This window comes from Dasypus novemcinctus, chromosome 22, assembly GCF_030445035.2.
Source record: "Dasypus novemcinctus isolate mDasNov1 chromosome 22, mDasNov1.1.hap2, whole genome shotgun sequence".
NCBI lineage: Eukaryota > Metazoa > Chordata > Mammalia > Cingulata > Dasypodidae > Dasypus > Dasypus novemcinctus.
Window position 1 is genome coordinate 33,907,831 of NC_080694.1, and position 15,597 is coordinate 33,923,427.

Below are 15,597 nucleotides of genomic sequence, written 5' to 3' on the forward strand. Positions count from 1 at the left end.
TGGCTTTTTTTTCAATATCATTTTATGGTTTTTGGCATACAAATTTTGCATTTTTAAAATATTTACACCTAAATATTTCTTTCTTCTAGATATGCAAATAATATTGCATTTTTAAGTTGGTGTACACTTGTTCATGGCTGGTATGTAGAAATACAATTGATTTTTGTAGGCTGATCTTGTATCTTGTGACCTTGCTGAACTCATGTATTAATTTATTAGTAATATTCTAGGAGTTTTGTAGATTCTTGTGATTTTATAGGTAGACCATCAAATATAATCTATAAATAAGCAGAATTTTGTTTCTTCTTTTCTGATATGTATGCCTTTTCACTTTCCTGCCTTATTGCACTGACTAGACCTTCCACTAAACTGTTGACTGAAAGTTGAGGAAGGAAATTCTTGCCTTGTTCCCAATCTTAGGAGGAAAGAATTCAGTCTTTCAACATTAGGTATAATGTAGGATTTTTTTCATAAAGTTAAAGAAGATCTTTCTATTCTGATATTTCTGAGAGGCTCTATCATGAATGGGTGATGGATTTTGTCGAATGCTTACTCCTCACTGACTGGTTTGATCATGTGATTTTTTTTTTCTTTAGCCTTATAATATGGTAGATTGCATCAATTAATTGTTGAAGATTTTACTGGCCTGCAACACTGGAATAAACCTTATTTGTTAAAGGGCTATTCAAATTACATATTTTATTTTTATTTCATTGTAGTAGCTTGTGATTTTCAACAAATTATTCCATTTCATCTCGGTATCAAGTTGTTTGTAGTATTCCTTCATTATAATTTTGATGACTGCAGGGTTCTCTAGTGATATCCCAAATCATTTCTGATATTGGTAATTTGTGTCTTGTCTCTTTTTTGTGGCAGTCTTGGTAGGGGTTTGTACGTTTTATTGATCTTTTCAAAGATTATCAGCTTTTTGTTCAATTAGCTTTCTCTGTTGTGTTTTGTTTGGTTTTTATTCAATTTTATTGATTTATTTTATTTATTCCTTCCTTCCTTTCTGTTAATTTGCTCATATTTTCCTAGGTTCTTGAGGTTGGAGCTTAAATTATTGATTTGGGACTTTTCCTTTTTTCTACTATGAGCCTTTAGGACTATAAATTTCCTTGTCAACACTTCTTTAGTTGGGTCCCACAGATTTTGGACCTTCATTTTCCTTCATCCCAATGTGTTTTTTAGTTTCCCTTGAGACTTGCTCTTTTACTCAGGGATTATTTAGAAGAGTTTTTAGTTTTCAAGTGTTAGGAGATTTTCTTGTTATCTTTCTGTTACAGATTTGATTGTGGTCAGAGGACACACACTGTATGATTTCAATTTTTAAAAAATTTGTTGAGGTGTGTTTAATGACCCAGGATGTGGTCATATTGGTATATGTCTGTGGATGCTTGAGAAGAATGTGTATTTCGCTATTGCTGGGTGAAATGTTCTATAAATGTCAATTAAATCCTGTTGGATGATGGAGTTGATATTTATTGTATTTTGCTGATTTTCTGTCTGTTGTTCTATCAATTTCTAAAAGAAGCATTGTTGAAGTTTTCAACTACAATTGTGGATTTTTCTATTTTTCTTTTCCATTCTATCAGTTTTTCCTTGGCATATTTTGCAGCTCTATTGTTTGGTACATATGCATATAGGATGTCTACATCTTTTTGGTGGATTGACCTTTCTATTATTATGTAATGTCCCTCCCTGCCGCTGGTAATTTTATTTCCTCTGAAGTCTACTTTCTCTGATTTTCTTTATTAATGTATGCATGATATATCTTTTTCCACCACTTTAATTTCAATCTGTCTACACTGTTACATTTTGAAGTGAGTTTCTTTTAGATGACATATAGCTGGTCATGCTTTTTTAAAAATCCAGGATGTCAATCTATGTCTTTTAATTGGGATATTTAAACTATTTACATTTAGTGCAATTTTTGGTACATTAGCGTTTAAGCCTGCCATTTTATTTTTCATTTCCTATTTTTGTCTCTGTTTTTTATTTCTGTTTTCTTCTTCCTGCTTTCCTATAAATTAGTTGGACATTTTTAGAATTTCATTTTGATTTACCTATAATGTTTTTGACTACATCTTTTTGTATAGTTTTTTAGTGGCTACTCTATTTACTATATGGTATACATATAACAACAGAGTCTAATATATTGACATTTTATTGGTTTAATTACAAAATCCTTACTTCTTTTCATGTTTATTCACCCTTCACCATTATAATGAAATCATCTTAACTATTTCTTCTAAATACATTTAGAGCCACATCAATTATCAAACACAATTTAGAAAACTCTAGAGGAAAATAAAAATGTATTGTATTTCATATTTTATTCTTTCCATTGTTCTTTCAACCTCCTTGATGTTTCAAGATTCTTTTTTATCATTATTGTTAAGAAAAATTTCCTTTACCCATTCTTATATGGTAGGTTTTCTGGTAACATATTAATCTTCATATTCTTTCCTGGTAATTACTGATGGAGATTTTCATGAAATATCAGATTCTGGGTTGACAGTTCTTTCACTGCAGCACATGTACACTTGTTGTACTCCTCCCTTATGTATGGCTTTCATTTCAGATGAGAAATCTGCTGACATTTGAATTGCTTTCCCTTACAGATAAAATGTCATTTCTTTCTTGCTGCTTTCAAGATTTTTTCTTCTTACCAGTCTTCAAAAGCTTGACCATGATGTGTCTTGGTCTGGATTTCTTTGGATTTATCTAGTTTTGGGTTTTCTCAGGTTATGGAATTTGTAGGTTCATGTCATAGGCCCAATTTGGGAACTTTTTAACCATTCTTCACTCAGGGACTTTTCTTTGTCCTCTGCTTCTGAGACACTGATGACTCAAATGTAGATATTTTGTCATGGTCACACAGGTCTCTCAGACCTTGTTCATTTTTTCTCTTGTCTATTTTCTCTTTGATGTTCAGATTGCATAATTTCTATTGTTCTTTCTTCAAGTTTATTGGCTTTTTTCCCTTTGCCCCCCTCCCTTCTATTGTTGAATCCATTTATTGAGGTGTGTTTTTTGTTTGTTTGTTTTCATTTGGTTTGGTTTAGTTTGGTTGTTGTGTATTTCAGTTTTACAATATGCACTTGGTTCTTTATATTTTGTATTTTCTTTTTGTTTAGATTTTTCTCTCTCTTTTCTGAGATTTTTTTTTTCATTTATTTCAAGTGTGTTCATAATTGCTCATTGAAACATTTTTATGATGGCTGCTTTAAAATTTTTGTCAGATAATTCTAAGCCCTTTGTCTTTTTGGTGTCTATTAATTATCTCTTTTCATTCAAATTGTTGTTTTCCTGATTCTTGGTATGATAAATGATTTTTTAATTGATACCCAGACATTTCAGATATTTTGTTATGGGACTCTGGATCTTATTTAAACCTTCTGTTTTAGCTGGCTTTCTCCAACACTGCTCCAGCAGGGAATAGGGGAGGGGCATTACCATGTTATTGCCAGGTAGGGGTAGAAGTCCAGGTTCTCCACATGGTGTCCATAACACTGTGGGATATGGAGGTGGGGAGGGGGCGCATTACTCCCTGACAAGGATGAAAGTATCACCTCCCCACTTTGCCTTCTCTGACACCACCCCAGCAGGAGGTCGGATTCATTACAGCTTGGCAAGGATGGAAGTCTGGGCTCCCTACTCAGTTTTTACTAAAGTGCAGGAGGGTGGGCCAAAGTTTTTTATGGGATGTTTGGCTGGAGTAGAGTGGTTACTGTTTAAACATTTTCTGTCTTACTAGACTGCCCTTTTCCTGAAAATTCAGGGAACTTACCACCATGCTGTTCCTTGGGATTCAAAGTGCCTTGCTGATCTGCCTTCTTCTTCCCTCCTTTCAGAATTTTCTTATATTTGTTTTATTTATAATATCCAGGGTTTTCAGTTGTGCTTAGAGCATGGAACAGAGAAAAGTACAATCATTCCATCTTCCCAGAAATGGACGTCCTGTTGAGTCATTTTTTGTCTCATTTATTTCTGAGTATAAAAAGTAAATATATATATAGAGAGAGAGGAAAATATAGAAAGTATGAAAAAAAATTTAAAAATATTTATCAGATTCCAGGGATTTATACTGTTAGTGTTTTGCTTTATTTCCAGCTTTTTAATGTCCAAATGTAAATTATAGATTTTTTTTCTAAAATTGGCGTGATTTCTGTAAATTCATTTTTTTTTTTTTGGCCTTATAATCATTCTCTGAAAACACTGCTTTTGATAGCTGCATAATATTACCAATATGGCTATATTTAACTATTGCCCAATTTTTGGATATTTAATTATTTCTAATTCTCTTCTTCTCTAAATAATGTTATAATAAATATACTTAATAGTTACATTTTATTTGCCTTTTAGACAATTTCCCTGGGATAAACTCTAAGGAGTTTGAAAGATATGTACCATTTTCAGTTTCTTTATACACATTGCCTATCTGATTTCTAGAAAGGCTCAATCCACTTAGACTCCTACCACAGTTTATAAAACAGTATCTGTCACCCTTATGGCTTTGAATGTTTTCCATGTAAAAATCCACCATGAATGGTGTTTTCTCAAGGAGACTGAAGACCCACTTTGCTTTTAGGGAATAATACAATTTTAGAGCCAGGGAAAACATTAGAGGTCTCCTAATCCAATACTTACATTTTATAGAAGAGAAGAAAAGTAATCAGGGAGGAACATGTGAATGAGTAGTTTCTTCCAGGCCAGAACCTCAGCTTCTGCCTGGGGCACAGAGGCAGACACCCACCAACCGAACTCTGGAGCTCTGCCTAAATGCCTGCTTCACATGAGTTTAAGAAAACAGCGTCCACTGTTTGTAAATAATCTGACAGAGAGAAGTTGCTGGGCTAAGGGAAGGGGGGGGCGGTGTGGAATTGCCTTAGAGTCACCAAGAACTCAGGTGGTTCTATTTTCAAAAAGCAACTAAACACCTGACATATTGTTCATGTCCCTTCCCTATCCTTTTTATTTATTACCCTCCCCGCCCCTTAACGGCTTGTTTGCTGTCTGTTCTCTTTGTCTATTCGCTGGGCGTTCTTCTGTTGTTTTTTTTACCTGTCTCCCTTTTTTGTTGCATCACCTTGCTGAGTCGGCTCTCCACGGTGCCCAGGCCAGCGGCTCTCCACCACGTGAGGGCGAGCCTGCTTTCACAGGGCAGCCCCGGGACACGAACCCAGGGCCTCCCATATGGTAGACGGGAGCCCAACTGATTGAGGCACAGCCGCTTCCCCCTTCTCTATCCTTTAGAAAGAATGAACAAGTGACTAGGGTGCAGTGCAAGGAACTTAGAGATTTGGGTGCGAGTTCTCCCTTCATCTCCTTGTTGGACAAGTTGCAAGGTCTTTATGGGCTTCAAACCTTGAACCTTGAAATAAGAGGGCTTGCTCGGATGCCCTCCAAGGCTGCTTCCAGCTCCTGTGGTAAAATCCGGACCCTGCTTTTCAGGCTGCAGGACTGGAGAGTGGTGCTCAGGACAGTGCCTGGGACCTGCGCCTGCCCTGGGGACAGTCTCGTCCCTGGATTTGCAGGCGTCACACCCAAAGGCCGCAGTGAACCTGAGCTCCAAGTCCAGGTCACCCAAAAAATAAAGGGGCAGGTGATTGCTTTAACCCCCCAAAATGAAGCTGCAGGTGATTTCCAACACACGTTTTCAGAAGAGGCCCCCAGTCCTCGCCCAGCTGGGACGGAAAGCAGGAGAGCACGGACTTGAGGAGGTGCCTTTGCAGCATCCCAGGCTCTGCGCCCCAGCAAGGCGCTAGAACGGCCCGCGCCCTGCAGGGCTGGCGGGGCCTGGCCGGGCGCCCTTCCCGGCCCATATGTTTCCTGAATGAATTAAGTGTTTCTGACGCGGCCCACATTGTCCATCGGTATGTTCACAGCTCCCACAGTTAATGCGCCGGGGTCCCGGCCTCCGGGTCTCGGCGCTCACACATCGCCGCCGCGTTTCCAGGGTGACCTCAGCGCGGCTGACGGGACCCACATTGCCCGTCAGCTGTCACCCCACACGCTATCCTCGGTCGGTGGAAACCGTCCCCGCGCCCTTCCGCCGGGTTCCGGCCGCAGCCCCTGCCCGGGCGGTGTGCCCCAGCCGGCTTCCCCGCGCGGGGGCGCCTTCCCGCGCCGTGCCGCCTCCCCGCGCGGGGGCGCCTCCCCGCGCCGTGTCGCCTCCCCGCGCCGTGTCGCCTCCCCGCGCGGGGGCGCCTCCTCGCGCCGTGCCGCCTCTCCGCGCCGTGTCGCCTCCCCGCGCCGTGTCGCCTCCCCGCTCGGGGGCGCCTCCCCGCGCCGTGTCGCCTCCCCGCGCCGTGCCGCCTCCCCGCGCCGTGCCGCCTCCCCGCTCGGGGGCGCCTCCCCGCGCCGTGTCGCCTCCCCGCGCACGTTCCCGCCCGCGGGGGCGTCGGGGCCGCTGAAGAGAGCCGGGCTGGCGCGCCGTCAGCGCGTTTGTCCCTGGAGGGGTCGTTCTCCTGACAGTCTGAGGGAGACGTGGGCGAGCCGGCGGCGTCAGGCGTGTGTGGGGACTGTGGAAGAGCGTGGATGGTTCTGGAAAAACGTGGGAGTCAGATTTAAGAGAGAAAAAAAAAAAGGGTTGAGGCGGGTGTAGTATGGAATCTGTGGGAAATGAAGAGAAGGAAAACAGCCAATCTCTGTCGTCTTGGTTGACCTCTCCCTGTACCCCAGACTGGGCAAGGCCACTGGGCTTTTCTGATGTCACCTCAAATTCATATGATCCAAAACTGAGGTCATCCTCCCCCAAACGGGCTCCTGGTCCTGGTGCTCTCAGCGGAAACCGCCCTGCCAGCACCCAGGCCAGGGCCTTCGGAGAAACCTCTGACTGCGGCCTCCTGCTTATCTAATCTAGCTCGAGCCCCTGCTGGGGCACCCAAGTGGCCGGATGCCTCTTTGTCTGCCCTCTCTGAGTCATGGTTCCCAATATCGTGGTTCACAAGAGGGAACGAAATTGAAGACAAAGGGAATATCAGAAAGGATATGTAAACCCAAATCGGAAAACACTGGAGGATTTCCCATTTCTCTATTCCTGTGGTCACCAGCCTGGCCCAGGACTGTCCCTGCACTCTGGGGGCTTCCAAGGCCGCCCACACCGTTTGCCAAGCCAAAGCCCCCCGGCCTCGCAGTGTCTCCTACTTGGGGCCTGCCATTTGCTCCATCCAGTCCCCAGCCCTGGGCTCTCCTCTGCGCTCTGCCCCGCGCCACACCTTTCCTTGCATTTGCTGTTCCTCATCGTAACACGTTCACCCTGATGCCTCCTGAATGCCCCCCCCCCCACTTTCCCTCTGAACCCTTCGTATGTTTCAGTCCAGCTCATCTCTGCAGCTCTGATCCGTCCCTGCTCTGCCTTACTTTTGCATCTACAGCAAGGAATTGGAAATGGTTAAGAGTTAAGGCTCCAGAGCCGGGTGCCTTCAGAAGGTCATAGCTGGGCAATTTCGACCAAGTTACTCAACATCTCTGAGCTCTCTTTCTCTTAGCTGTAAGACTATTAAAAGGACGAATGTAAAAGGTTACAAGAATTCCTTCTTAGAGCTGAGTAGTATTCCATTGTATGTACATACCAAATTTTGTTTATCCGTTCGTCTGTTGATGGGCATTTGGGTTGATTCGAACTTTTGGCAATAGTGAGTAATGCCGCTATGAACATTGTATCATTGATGTGGAGACAGTGGCCATGGGAGTTGCTGAGGGCAGGGAGAGGGAGGAAGAGGTATAATATGGGGGCATTTTTGGGACTTGAAGTTGTCCTGAATGATATTGCAGGGACAGATGCAGGACATTGTATGTCCTGCCGTAACCCACTGAATGGACTGGGGGAGAGCGTAAACCACAATGTAAACTATAATCCATGTGGTGCAGCAGTGCTCCAAAATGTATTCATCAAATGCAATTAATGTGTCACACTGATGAAAGAGGTTGTTGATGTGGGAGGAGTGGGGGGTGAAGGGAGTGGAGTATATAGGAACCTCATGTTTTTCAATGGAACATTTTGTGTGATCTATGTATCTTTTTTTAAAAAGACAATAAGACAATATTTTTTTAAAAGGTTATGAGAAGAACCAAACAAGATCTCTCACACATCAAGTGCTTAGTACAGTGCCTGGCCATTAAGAATCACTGCTCAAACTCTTGCTGCTGTTGCTGTTCTTTTTCTTATTCTCCCATTTCAGCTCTTTCCTGTTTGTTTGCCCGAATGTGGCCATCTCGTCTACCCCGCTTAATTGTAAGTTCTCCAAGGACAAAGACAGTGACGTCTTTCTATGGTGTTCTACCCTGGCCAGCAATTCCTACAACCACACAAGCTCAACATCTTGGACAAGGCTGAACAAATACCGGGAACCGAGTATTTGTGGATGGAATTGATTTCTGATCTGTCTTGTGTGGGAGAAGGACGGAGTCTTCGTTAACTGTAATGATGATAACGATGCCCTAGGACTTTAACATTCTAAGGACCTTGAGAGAAAGAGAAAAGGCAGCTCTCAACCCTGAGCAAGCCTTCCCAGGAGGCACAGGTTTGTAATGAAATATTATCTCCAGGAAGGATGTGATTTGACTTCGGGGAACTTATAAAATGGGTGAAAGAACATCTGATGGAGAAACGACATCTCCTAGATTCAGGAACTAGAAGAAAGGAGGAGAAAGGAGGAGAAAGGAGAGCAGCAAAGAGGAACCTAAACCCTAGCACTTGGCAACGGCCGTTGATTTTATTTGAACCAGGAACAAAGCACGTAGAGAATCCTTCCATTTCTGAGTCATGATTTCAAATTCATTTCTCATCAGACAAAATGGAACTGAAAGGCAAAGTTAGAGGAGAAATCAAATGACAGGGAATTAAGGACAGGAAAAATGAGCCAAAATACTAAGAGTTGCTTTTAGCATGTCATGCCTTAAAAGAAAATAAAGAGACAAGCGAAAACAGCCCTCAAATCTCTCAGTAAACTTCCCAGGCTGGGACTTACCATGAGAGTCAGAGTTCCTTCATGTTCTATTGTTTTTTTTCAATCAAGCCCAAGGGCACTGATATTATCTCTCCTGATTTATTCATTTCTTCCTTATTTGTTTTCCTATCTCTAAAATACACCATTGTGTAGAGTCTGGGCATGGGTTCAAAACTTACCCCACAATCAACTCAGCCATCATCTCCACTAAATCACTGTTTCCCTCTCTCCTATTCTCTAATCTGATGCTACTTAACAAACCTGAGACCTACTCATCAAATAGCCTCTCCTTCAGCGCCTTCCAAGTAATTTACTGATAGAGAACCACAGCAAGGTAAAAGAACAACTAGAAATGTACTTTTTGGGTATAAAAAAGCAATGATTTTGGGTTGGACTAGAGGAGCAGAAGAAAAGGAACCTTTAAAGGAGAGTTCCCACCACTGAAAAGAAAAAAAAAAAATAATTACTCAGTCACTCAACTGTATATGTTTGTTCTTTTACTCTTTTAGCTAAATCCAGTGTTTTGGTTTCAATACTAAATGTAAGATGGGGAGTTGGTGGGAGAAGCAAGTGGGCATATTCGTGTCCTGGTCTGTGCTATTTGTACAAATTGCCCAGTCAGATTGAGCCACCTGAAAGTGAAGGGTGTCTAGATGATTGCGCTGGATGGACGATGGGTCACACCTGCCTTCAAAAGATGTCGGTTTTCAGAATGGTGCTTGCCGCCACTTTCATAAGAAGCGAGTCACAGGTGGGTGACTGCTTTGCCCCACTGAACAAAATAGGAACCAGAAGGAGAATGTCCCATCACCTACACTGGAGGGAAGGAAACTGATGCCACTGCTGACCCTTTATGTCATCCCTACTCCTACGGTTAAGTTTCATAAGTTTTACTATTTGGCAAATGTACAAAATTTATATTAGATAGGCTTGAGACATAGGCATATCTGAGGGCTAAAAATAAAAGTCTTTCCCTTGTCCAGAAGAGCTAAGCCCAGAAATGACATAGCAAAGCCTTGGCTATCAGTAGGACTGTTATCTGCTTTGGAAGAATCCATGTCTAACTTTAATACTGGACTAGCTTCTGGCCACTTCTCTCCATCTTTCAGTCAGTGAAGACAGAGGGAATGACGCCAAACTTGACAATTCGCCTAAGCAAATTATAACTGAGATGGCAAATCTGGAAGAAACTAAAACCAAACAAAGCAAGAATCTATTTCCCCACATGCACAATGTTTTATAACGCCAGATATAAATGCCTTCTAGATGATCTGCTCTACTTCTATGCATGTTGAGAATTGACTATAGAGTCTTTCAAAAATTACCATCTTTAGGTCATTGTCAGTGACCATGAAGTTCTCTTTTTCACTGAGTCTGAGGAAACATGTGCTTGGCAGCTTGCCAGACATTTATTGCCATGATCCAGCCATGAGCTACCAATGCTGCACCAACAAGGGCATCTGAAAAATGTGCTAAAGTGTATTCTCATTAACTGTACGGCATAAGCTTTGCCTAAAGTAGGCTAACAGAAGTTTTCCTGCCTGATACCAGTCCCCAAATTAAAGGAAAATAGGGGAATAATTTCTGATACTCCTTTTGACTCTGCCAAAGTTAAAGTGCAGTTATTTGTCCCTCTACCTCCAACTCAAGGATGTCCTTGGTCCTAAGATCTTAGATCTAATTTTTAAGAATTAAATATATACAGTAGGACCTCATTTTATGTGACCAATATGTTCCAAGACCCTTTGCATATGATGAAAATCATGTATAATAGCAAACCCTATTATTGAATAAGTATTTCTTATACAAACGTGCCTATCACATATTTTTATAAAGAAGGCAAACACTCTAGTAACAATAAGTAAACACAATCACAGAAATAATTTGAAAAATTTTAAATTCTCTCTCTGCCTTTACTTTTTTCATTTGCCAATCATGTAAATCTGATTTAACATGTGTTATGTTTATTTAAAATGATGTCCTATTGTATCAATAAATTCAATGAGATATATATTTGATATTAAATATAATTAATACTGTTATCATACTACATTACATTATATTATTTTGTAATGAATTGAATACTGTTCCCCAAAAATTCATGACCACCTGAAATGTCAGAATGTATTTGGAATACATTGCAAATGTAATTCATTAAGAGAAGATGAAATCATCATGGATTGTGGTTGACCCTCAATCTGATGACAGGTGTCCTTAAAGAACAAGAGACTGGATAGACAAGGACTAAGGACATATGACGATGGAGACAGAGATTGCAGAGAAGCCAAAGAATGCCAAGGATTTATGGGAGCCATCAGAAGCTATGCAAATGCAAGGAAGGATTCTTTCCAAGAACCTTGAGGAACATATCCCTGACAATACCTTGATTTTGGACTTTTAGCATCCAGAACTGTGAAAGAATAAAAAGTTGTTTTATGCTACCCAGTTTTTTGGCCATTTGTTATCCTAGAAAAACAGAAGAATGCTTCTGAGGGCCCAGAGGCCAGGACCACCACTGCCTCCACAGATCTAGAGGTGGGACCACCTTTGCAGGCTCAGAGGGCGGAGTATTGAGTCACATGGATTGCTCTCAGTTGTTGAATCCTAATGGAATTTTCCCTGCTGGGTTGAAAAGTTGCTTTAAACTAGTGACTCCTTTATTCCTTCCAATTTCTCCCTTTTGGAATAGGAATGTCTATCCTATGTCTGTCCCATCACAGTACTTTGGAAGTAGATAATTTATTTTGGAAGGTTTCTGGATGGAGAGGAATTTTACACTAGGATGTATCATACTCAAATTTTCACACATACCTGATTTAAACAATTAAGTTGATGCAATTTGGACCTTTTTGAGTTGATGATATTTTAATGAAAGAATGGGCTAGGATTTGGGGGGATGTTGGAATGGGGTGAATATATTTTGCGCATGGGGTATTTGTGAATTTTGAGGGGCCAGAGGGTGGTCTATAGTGGATCAAATAATGCCCATCCCAAATCCATGTCCACCTAGAACATCAGAATGTGATCTTATTTGGAAATAAGGCCTTTCAGATGTAATTAATGAAGATGATATCATACTGGATTCAGGTGGGTACTAAATCCAATGACAACTGTCCTTGTAAAAAGAGGAGACAGATACACCAGGAAGAAGGCCATGTGAAGATGGGGGCAGAGATTGGAGTGATGTATCTGCAAGCCAAGGTCTGTCAGGAGCCACCAGTGGCTAGGAAGATACAAAGAAGCAATCTCCCAAAGAGCCTTGAGAGAGAACATGGCCAAGCTAAAACCTTTATTTTGGACTTCTGGCCTCTAGAACTGAGAGAGAATAAATAGCTGTTGTTTTAAGCTACCTAGTTTGTGGTAATTTGTTACAGCAGTCTTAGGAAATCAATATAATGTATTATATGCTACTGCATTTGTGGAAACTGACTTAAGTACCACAGTCAATCTGTTAAGCCATGCAGGTGCTGGCTGTTGGAAATGCTGCTGGCTAACAGAGATCAGCTCTTAGGCCCCCAAGAATTGCTCTTGGCCATAGATAGCCACCAGCCAAGGGTCCTGCCCTCTTCCCAGCACAGCTGCAAACAAATGACTGCTTGAGGTGAGGTATTTATATTCAGTTCCCTTAACCCAACTTGGGGCAGTTCTACAGGCCTTTGAGTCTCAGAGCTTCCTGTGGTATTAGCTGAGACCTTCCTCTGCCCAAATCTCTTCCTTCCCTTCAGGCGTTACTCCTGAAAGCATGTCCTGATAGACTTCCTACATCCTCATTTTCATCTCAAAGGTTGCTTCCACAGAAACCCAATCTGCAACAGTTGGTACCAGGAGTTGTCTGAATCAGCAAATGCTCAAATGGGTCCCAGCACTGCATCCCTGCAGCCAAGGGCACTGAGAACCCATCATCGAGGGTAGATGGAGCATCTGTAACTTCTGGAACAAGGTGGCAGTGCAAAGGTTAAAACTTGCATTGAATGTTATATCAACAGAAATAAGTGCACTAAAGTGTTCAAAGTATCAAGCATTTGAGAAATACAGAGGAAACATAAATTATATTGACCATGGAATTGGAATGCTGTTGTTAGAAGCAGTTGATTCTTTGGAAAAGCAAACCACTAAAATGTATTATTCAGCAGTTAAAGGCTGGGTGTGAAAGCCAGAAGACCTCCTTGACAAAATAGAAAGACTCATCTCCTGCTGCTGAAAGGCCAAGTTCAGGACTTACTCATAAAAATAACCAGAGAAAATTGAATTCTCAACCTAGGCAGATCTCATATGCTAAGGTCGGGGGCCTGCTTGTAAAAGAAGGTAACTTCAAGTCATAGATTGGGGACATTTGGATTGATGGACTTGGAAATCTTGAATCCCCAGACTCTTTTGGACCTTCCAAACTGCCAGAAGTGGCTCACTTCTCACTGTTAGAAACTAGTGCTCCTTCCTTTTGTGAATACAATGTAGAGGCCTCTACTTTGAAAGACAACACATGTTTATCTCAAGATCTGCCCTGGCTACCAGACCACTCACCAGGGTTAAACCACACTGTTGTAGAATTTAAGAGAAGTTCAATTATTTGAGTATAGAGAGGCCAGGACTCAGGAATGATTTTGAGAAGGAAAAATGGTTTATTGATGGCCGGCCGGACTCGGGAACTTCTGTTTGAATCCCGAGCCCCGAACAAGATTTTCAAATGTCTCTTATACCACGAGGAAAGGCCAAATGGTCGCTTTGTTTCAGTTCTCAATAGGCTTCAATTAGCATATATATCTTCCACATCTTAGGTAAGCTTTTAGCATGGACTCCAGACATTCTAGATAAGCTTTTAGCATATTTACTTTTTGCATTTCCCCTAAATACTTAAAAGTTTATAGCCCTTGCATTGTTAAACTGTTTCCTGGGACTGGAGCCTGTGGCCATTGTCCCTAAGGGCAGGACTGCAGCCTCTTACTGTTCCACACCCACAAGTCAAACAACTTAGTTATCTCTGAAGAGACAAAGAGCCTTCCACCCATAGCCCACATCATTCCCCCCCTTTTGCCAAAGTTTAACTTGCTAAGCTTTGGCATAATTATTGTTGGAGCTATGAGGCGGATGGCTGTTTGTTGTCTTGATTGATTATTTATCAGTCTTTAGTACAGCATCCAGGACTGTTTTTAGAAGTTTAGAACTTTTCATTCTGGACAGCAGAATCTTGGGCAGGGGCCTCCTGCAGTTATTCCACTGCCACTGGCACTCACGTGGATTTCCAGTCTGGTTCCAGATCCATCTATTACTTTTATTTTACTCTTAAAGAGTTTACACCTTTAATTTAAAAGGGGTGCTGAAGGGAGACGATCTCTTTTCTGTAACTGCTTCCTGCTGGCCATGGGCTGTAGTCATTGCCTAATAAGGTGTAAAACTCTTTAATTTATTCTAACTGGAGGAAGATGGATCTGGCATTCTGTACGAAGTTGGATGAAGTTTTCATATGGTTAATAAGATGTTCACTCTGAAAGAAACAAACTTAATTAAAAATTTGGAATACCTGTTTTTAAAAGATGACACATTGGATTACAGAGGTAGACAAGGTTAGGTGCCTATAAAGATGGCATTCCTTAAAAGCTGGTGGGAACAGCATATATATTCTTTTTTAAGTTATCCATCTTTAGAGAGAAATTGCAACAGACACTTAGCTTTGTCCGAAGACACATTCCAAGCTGTTCAATGATTGACACTCATTCGCTCTGTCAGATGCTCCTGGTGAACTGGCACTCCTTGGGCAACTGGCTTCACTCAGGATTAGAACACTAATTCGGAAATACTCTTAGTTTTCACCTGTGGGAGTGATCAGAACTACAGAATAAAGATTTTTACACCTTGGTTTTCATTGTACAATTTCTAGCAATTTTGACTTGTTCAATAGGTGACTCACCATCAGCAAGCAAGCCTCACTTTTGCTACACAGCAGAGTAGAGCAGAATATAGAAGTTGACTGAGACTGGCTGAGACTGCCACCTTATTTTATAGACATGTTATTAACTGTTTAGAAAATGATTTTACCAGTAATTTAACATGTCTAATATACTTCTGCACTTGATCCAAAATAGAAAAGATAACATTACAATTATTAGGCATATATTTAGTACAGGATAAAAGTACAGCACTTAATATTAACTAATGTAGGGAAACGGACTTTGGCCCAGTGGTTAGGGCGTCCGTCTACCATATGGGAGGTCCGTGGTACAAACCCCGGGCCTCCTTGACCCGTGTGGAGCTGGCCATGCGCAGTGCTGATGCGCGCAAGGAGTGTCGTGCCACGCAAGGGTGTCCCCCGCGTGGGGGAGCCCCACGCGCAAGGAGTGCGCCCGTGAGGAAAGCCACCCAGCGTGAAAAGAAAGAGCAGCCTGCCGAGGAATGGCGCCGCCCACACTTCCCGTGCCGCTGACGACAACAGAAGCGGACAAAGAAACAAGACGCAGCAAATAGACACCAAGAACAGACAACCAGGGGAGGGGGGGAAATTAAATAAAAAAAAAAAATCTTCCTATTAAAAAAAAATATATATTAACTAATGTATTACTTAATGCATAAGGATTCAAAGTTGCAATTATTAGTTTTGAGTTTCAGGTTTGTAATACCTTACATGTTATCTCTCCATGAGAGCAGG